The sequence below is a fragment of the Saccostrea echinata genome, unplaced genomic scaffold (assembly GCF_033153115.1).
Source record: "Saccostrea echinata isolate AGI-Se365-2 ecotype Australia unplaced genomic scaffold, CSIRO_AGI_Sech_v1 ptg000022l, whole genome shotgun sequence".
NCBI lineage: Eukaryota > Metazoa > Mollusca > Bivalvia > Ostreida > Ostreidae > Saccostrea > Saccostrea echinata.
Window position 1 is genome coordinate 4963869 of NW_026889771.1, and position 8169 is coordinate 4972037.

General features: G+C 33.0%; 1 long non-coding RNA gene across 1 annotated transcript; it reads left to right on the plus strand.

Moving 5' to 3' along the window:
* The first annotated feature begins 4807 nt into the window (after positions 1–4807).
* On the plus strand, positions 4808–7494 carry LOC133190811 (uncharacterized). The gene is made up of 3 exons (XR_009721616.1): positions 4808–4844; positions 7084–7177; positions 7425–7494. It is a non-coding gene; the product is annotated as an uncharacterized LOC133190811 (long non-coding RNA).
* The last annotated feature ends 675 nt before the right edge of the window (positions 7495–8169 follow it).

Below are 8169 nucleotides of genomic sequence, written 5' to 3' on the forward strand. Positions count from 1 at the left end.
AACTTCAGGTTCCGTTTTGAAATTCAAATACTTTGGAAATCTTGTGTTATTGTTGGACTCTTAATTTTTTGCGGCCGATTTCATGTTTTGCATCACTCTTGTTTAAAAGTCTGTAGTGGCTTCTTTCCTGATGATAATCTGTGGTGCGCAGGATTGCCGTCAAACGTCACTATTTTACGTGTATTACATGTATGAATTACAATTTCATTTCAAATGTCCGGGAAATGCCATAAATTTCGGAAGTGCAACGAAATTCTCAAAATGACAATAAAATAGATGGTAAACTTCAAACGTATTCATATTTGATGTAACTTTTCATTTTAATTTTATGTTTTCGTTACTAAAGAGTACTTGTGTATTTCCTGAAAAAAAAGTCATTTTTTTTGTTTGTACGCCGTATGACTATACGTATACAATAACACATTTAAGAATGATAAAATCCTTTTCATGGCTACTATAGTATATATTTTACTACATTAATTCAGTTTTACTCAAATATGATGGATTAACACTTTGTGTTTGTTTTCAGCTTAACGTGTCTCTTATTATCATTTAAAACGTGTTACATGTATCAACGATTATACCAGACAACCGTTGTATATAACAAATATTTGGCATTTCTTTAGAATACAAATAGCTTTAATTAAAAAAAGAAACCAAAAGTTTTCAGAAAAATTCATAGTAAAATTTTCCCAAAATTTTAAAGAGCCTATATTGGTTATTTTTATTCCATTAACGTACATATGTTACTGATTTATACAAAATGTCAACGTCACGACGTTAAAGTATGTAACGTCAACTTAATGACGTGATAGTATTAATAAGGAAAACAATACCAAATTTAAACGAATGTAAAAAAGAAAACCAGAAAAGATATTGTTAAAAAATAAATTGTTTTACAACATACAAATCTTGGAGTTTTATGTGAGAAAGTTTCATTTATTTTGATGACTGGGCCGATTTATCCCCTTCGTGGATTTAGCTCTTTGAAGCCCTTCACCGGTATATGGTGACGTCTCTATATGAGTGAAAAATTCTCGAATGGGACGTAAAACAACATACAATCAATCAATCTTTTCACATGAGGATGCGTCCTCTTTATATGATGATATTTTAATTATATGTACCTAGTTTATGCTGATACTAGGACTCTCCATTATATGCTGAATCTCTTTTTATGTTGATAGCATTTTTTCATTGTGTGCCGATACAAAGTCTGATTTTTTTTTCATTTTCTGACGAAATATTCTAGTGAAATGTTTAAAACTGAAACATGGGCACATTTCAATATGTGTATGAAATTGCATGTATTGGTAAATTATTTATGAATAATTCGAATCGGAAAAATAAACTAGATATTGGTCAAAAGCTGTCTGTTTAATAATTTGAAGCCGTCTGAATTTTAAAGAGTCATGATAATGAAACTATGACTAGAGAATGTTGGGTTGGGCTGATTTCAACCAATCCAATTAGGGTAATGATGTATGATCATCTATGTTTGATACTCCAAATCGATATTATGTAATTTGCTTGAAAATGGCTTTGCTAAAAACAAACATTTACCGCAGAGAGAGAGAGAGAGAGAGAGAGAGAAAGAAAGAGAGAGAGGGAGAGAGATTATATTATTTATCGCAGAATAAACCTCCTGGAATTTAGTAAAAATTGAGTTTCTGAATAAATGAAGACGATATTGAAATGGAAATTGCTTATTTAATTTATAAATAATTCTCTATGAGTTAAAATACATTGAAACACGCTCTGTTGTGAGAGTCATAAGGCCAAACAAAAAAATATGTGTGGTTCCGGTTACACTTCCAAAAAAATTAGGGTGGGTAGGTAGGGATTTTTTTTTTTTTAAACAAAATGATTTTCTTAATTTTTTCTAAATAATACCTAACACTGCTTTGCAAATGGCATTTAGATGTGGTGTGATAATATACTAGTCAATATTGGTAGGGGACACCTACATGCTAGCTTGCTTTGGATTTAACACTATTAAACACTTGCACTATGTTTTGCAAGGAGGCCGTCATTGCTGAAACTAAAACTTAAACTGGAGCCATTGATGAAAATCGGGGGAAATTCCGGAAAAAGTATGAAAATTGCCAAAAAAAGTTTAGGGTCGGGGGTATAAAATAGGGAAGGTAGGGTAACCGGAACCACACATATTTTTTTATTTGGCCTAATCACGTGTCTTTTAAAAATACATCAAATTATTGGATAAACAGCTTGTTAACAATTGCTGTCGTTGTTTTCCCTTTTGACATATTCATGACCATGTTGTTACCCAAGTTTATACAATACATAAAGGAACTTGTTTTCACACATGTTGAAATGAATGAATCCTTGATTTGCTTTTTAAAGGTTTAGTTCTTTAATGTTTTCCCAAAATGTTATAAATAAGAATACAAAATGACAAATAACATACAATTATATCATCATATGAGAAAGAAATATTTACATACAGGGTGTTCAGAAAATATGTCAAAATTCCTTCATACAATGAAGTAATAGTACATAAAGCAAACTATCAGCATATATATAAAAAGTATCAGCGCAGTCATAAGAAAGAAGTATCAGCACGTAATGTCGACATATCATTATGCAATAAAGAATTATCAGTATATAAAGCAAACTATCAGCATATAATGAAAAAGCATCAGCATACTTATAGTGAAGAAGTATCAGCACGTAATGTCAAAGCACCACCATACAATGAAGAAATATCATCATATAACGCGAACTATCAGCATAAAGAATGAAAATAAAAATATGAAAAACCATCAGCATAATAATCATTACGATGTATAATGAAAAAGTATCCTGCAGTAATGTCCAAATACAATACAATGAATAAAAGCTTATAAAGAACTATTTAGCATACAATGAAAAAAATCAGCATAATAATAATGAAGTAGTATCAGCACGTAATGTCAAAGTATCATCATGCAATAAAGAAATATCGGCATATAATAACTAAGGAAGCCCATTTAGGACCTAGCAAAAATATGTTTGAAATTGATATAACGAGTTGTCGAAATTGATTTAACAAATTTAATTCGTTGAAACGAATTCTTTAACTTGTTACAACAAATTAAATCGTTTTAACAAATTCAACAATTTGTTATATCGAATTCATATATATTTTACTATAGGCCCTAATTGTTGAATTTGATTAAACGAATTTGATTCGTTATAACAAATTTTAGAATTCGTTTAAAAGAATTTAAACAAATTTTTGAACTTCTTCAGCTAGCTTCTGAATGCCTGACTTTCCCAAACCCTTTGGTTACTCCATTCCAAGGGTTGTCAGGTCTACTATTCGAAGTCTTCAATGCGTTTTACGCAAATGTCCATTAACCACTACACCTACATAATCCTTTGTAAAACTTTGACCCATTGTTGTGGCCCCGCCCTATCCCCGTGGGTCATGACTTGAATTTTACAAATTTGAATCTACACCACCTGAGAATACTTCTTTATTAATATGACTAACAATGGCCTAATTAATCTTGAGAAGAAGATTTTTAAAGATATTTCCTAGAAACAGTGTATTCCTATAGTACACTTTGACCTACTGTTGTGGCCCTGCGCTACCCCAAGGGGTCATGATTGGAACAAAATTACAAACTTGAATCTACACTACCTGAGGATACTTCTGTAATAATATGACTAATCATGGCTTTGCTCTTCTCGAGAATATTTTAAAGACATTTCCCATATATTCCTATGTAAAACTTCGACCCCTCTTGTGACCCTGCCCTACCCCCCGGAGGTTATGAAATGAATAAACTTAAATATAGATTATGTAATGAAGTTTTCACATAAGTTTCATCTTTTTTTGTCCAGTGGTTCTTGAGAAGAAGAGTTTAAAGAGATGCCACCAAATTTTCACGAATTCTTATCTCCCACTGAAAGAGAGCGTGACAATTCCTTTGAACAAACTTAAATTCTCTTCACCCAAGGATGCTTTGTGGCAAGTTTGATAGAAATTGGCCCAGTGGTTCTTGAGAACTCGAAAATGTGAAAAGTTTACAGATGACGGACGTCAGACGACGAACGACAGGCGGACGCTGGGCACTCATTGATCAGAAAAGCTCACTTGACCCTTCCGCTCAGGTGAGCTACAAAATGACCCTAAGAGAAATCTAGTCATTTGACCAACATAGCACACATGTACAAAATTTCAGTCCGCCTAGAATGTCGCCCACGTGGTGCAGAATCTAGAATCAGGAAGTAAAGAGATCATATACGTCGCTGATTCGAATACCGCTACAGGACGGGGACCGACTCTTCTTATGAGATTGTAAAAATCGAGGGTCACTGTTACAGAAGATGTTGGCACTAAAAGATACTATAGTCTGTCCCACCAAGCTACTGTCACCACTTTTTGCAACATATCTCAAAATATATAAATACCTTGGCCTTCAACCTAGGTTCGAGAGATGGATCATTTTTTTTCCAAACTTCCTGCATTTATCCGAACCCTCGAGTTCAACCGGTGTATTGACACGGCGGCAAATTCAAAGTCTACGGGGATTTAACATGGTAAACTCGTCCATTAGCGTCAAGATCACGGGGCAGGAAACCAGTTTATCGAGGGAGTAGTCGTTCTTGCCAAATTAAAATTACAAAAAATCCTAAAAATTCAACGAAAGCAATTCAGTGTGTTTTGGTAAAAAATATAAGTATTGTTTTGCATTCAAATATATTTGACGAGTTTTCTCATAAACTGAGAGAAAATAATCCGAATTCAATGCAGTACAAGTTGTGGATAACGCACTGCTCTATAAAGGGGATGTTGCTGACATGATGTGTAATTTACAGCTTCCTTCGATGAAAACGTAAGTTGTTTTTTTTTTTTTACTTCTGAAAGTACACCCACAAAAGAATGTTTTCAAGTGCTAATGATTTGTCAAAATCAAGCATTATTCGGCGAAAGCGCCCAATGCATATCTGCACAGTAGGCCTAGTGGGGGGAAACGAAAACTTTCAGTAGATCTATAATGGTAATGACTTTTATGATAGGTCTACTTTCTCTTTCAGTCACAGGGAACATATCTAAAACGCAACAGTTGGTCCACAGAATTCATTGTAAACAATTCTTTCACCTGATGAATAAAATGTCAAATTTCCCCCTTTTAGTTACAGAAAATTTTCGATTAAATATACATTAAGTTGAGGATAAAGTAAGCATGCTGCATTTTATTATAAAATAAATGAACTTAGATTAGCTCTCAGAATGCAAATTATTACGTTAATCCTAAACTTTCCAGGGGAGGGGGCATGCCCCAAATACTCCCATTTTGAAATATTCACACTTCCAGTACTAACTTTGCAGTTACATTTCATCCCTTCATGTGAAAGACAGTGTGATTTTTTTTTTTGGTTGTTCCTCAGTCCCCCCTCTTTTTCACTAACAATTTTTTGTTAAGTTGGAATTCATAATATGGTAATGCTGCAAGTTTCCCTGGTATACAACCCTTGAGATTTCTTTTTTTTTTCTTTCACCAGTATTGTAAAAAAAATCTTTATTTTTTTTGGGGGGGGGGGTGGGGGGGTATTTCTTTAAAGTTCATAATTTGAAATTCATTGACTTACATCTACCCCATAGTTAACCCATTTTGTTCAAACAATAAAGAAAGAGAGCATACAGGACAATCCCCTGCTGTGAGATATATTACAATTTTCAAAGTTCAAGGAAGAGTTACATTTATGGAAAAAAAAGTTGTTAGTAATATCAATGGCAAACTTAAATTTTCACTACCTCAGGATGCTTCCATATCAATATTACTAATCATGGCTTTGCTGTTCTTTAACAGAAGAATTTTAAAGACCCCCCCCCCCCCCCATGTATTCCTATGTAAAACGCTCATCGCTCATTGTGGCCCAGGGTTAGAAACTCCCTAAAATTACAACTCGCAAATAATTGCGAGTACCAACAAAGTGAACTTGCAATTTTATAAGACTACCTAGGTACTCGCAATTTTCGTATAAAGTTAAATTTATATAAATTAAATACATGTAACTTAAGGAAAAAGTAACTACTGTACAATACACAAAATACAACTACAGTGTGACTTTTATTTAAATTACTGATTTAAATCAAAAGTATTGTGTTCTGTCATACTATATAATTTTGCTACAGTTTCAATGCAAAAAAAAAAAAAAAATCAACTCGCAAGTTTTTGTGAGTTACCTAATTTTCAACTCACAATTTGGGAATTCTAACTCGTGTTTTGCGAGTTGTATATAGTGAATTTCGAACCCTGGTGGCCCCACCCTACCCATCCTAAAATTTAACAAATTTGAATCTACACTACCTGAGGATGCTTCTATAATAACATGACTAATCATGGCTTTGCTGTTCTTGAACTCAAGATTTTTTTCAAGATGATTCCTATATATTCCTATGCGAAACTTTGACCCTCTGTTGTGTCCCCACCCCCCTAATTTGAACAAACTTGAATCTACACTACCTGAGGGTTACTTGATTCTACATTACCCAAGGTTGCTTCTGAATTAATAGGACTAATAGTGGCAAAGCTGTTCTCGAGAAGAGGATTTTTAAAGACATTTCCCATATATTCCTACATAAAACTTCACCCCCTCTTGTGCCCCCAGACGCCGGACACCCTTTGATCAGAAAAGCTCACTTGAGCCTTTGGCTCTTTTTTTTTCTTTCCACATACCTTCATAATTGAAAATAAAAAATACTAATCAATAAGTTATTCAATTAAATAAAAGAAGCAAATGTGTAAAAGATGATACATGTATTGACAATACAATTTTTGTAAAATATAACATCATGAACTTAAGAATTAAGAAATGTCTTTTCTCAGAGTGGGGGATTATCTTCGCCTTGTACGCATCCATTCTTTATGTCCAAAAGAAAAATTTAGCAAAACATTCATTTGTAAAATTAAAGTTAGGTACAGTATTCTAGCATACATGTACTAAATAAAAGGCCAGAAAACTGAGATCATGCATATTGTATACAGTGTATGAGCACATTGTAATAAAGAAGTAAAGTATACTTGATTATGCCTTTATATTTATTTACATAATTTTTTTTTTTTGAAGGTTAAAAAAATTGGAGTACATTGTTATGATGACCAGACTCGAAGGCATTCATGTAATTGGGTGAATCACAGAGTCTCAGGAATCTTCTGGACTAGTAAGTTATACATGTACATGTATATATAAAATATTAAAATGTCTTTACTCTGTCTGAATTGCATACTTCAGGCTGGAATCTGAAAATAAAAATTGTAGTTTCCATATGTATATAATTTATACTACATGTATCTTGGTACATGTAGAATTGAAATTCATTCTTTAATTTCACTTCAATTACTTAACCATAAATTTTCATTCTCAAGAATTTTAATAACATTTAAGATGTGTTTTATTATCTATTTCAGACCAAAAGTGATGGCTGAAACAAATATTAACTGGTAGTCTACTTAGTGATTTGGACATTGGATAAGGCAGAAACCATTTTCAACAGAACTGTTAAGAGTGTAAATAAAAAAAACAAACAAGATACCCACTCTCCAACTCATTCATAGCTTCATTCTTGGCTTCATTGTGTTGAATATGAGTCAAGACTTTTCTATTGTACCAAGGCTGAAGGGACTTTCAAACCATAAACAACATCACCACAGAGCAGTTGACTTTCATTTCTTCTTCTGAATTTGTATGTTATACCCTTAATTATTACAGTGTGAATTTACTTTGCACAGAAGAAGATGTAAATTAGCATAACTTCAATGAGTATTTACTTTGTCAGTTTCAAACACATAACTCAATTATTTGGTATTTTAAAAAAAAGTTATTAGCAGCATTTACTGTGGAATCATCATTGTTCTTGGGGGAGGATAGGTGGGTCAAACATATCCACTAATTTATATTCCCACAAATACTTATTTTTTCAACTTGTCAATTCATTGAATCTTTAACTTAATGTATTTTAAAGTTAACCTTATGAATTATGTCTGCACAAACCAGTTGAATTAAATGCCTGCCCACTAACAGCTGATTAATGCCCCCCCCCCCAAAAAAAAATGATTCCACAGTTTTTCAATTTTCAAAAACTATAGAAGGCCATATACACGTATCTGCAGGTACTTTGGGTGGTTTAATCATCTTTGCTTGTGCTGGTCTGTC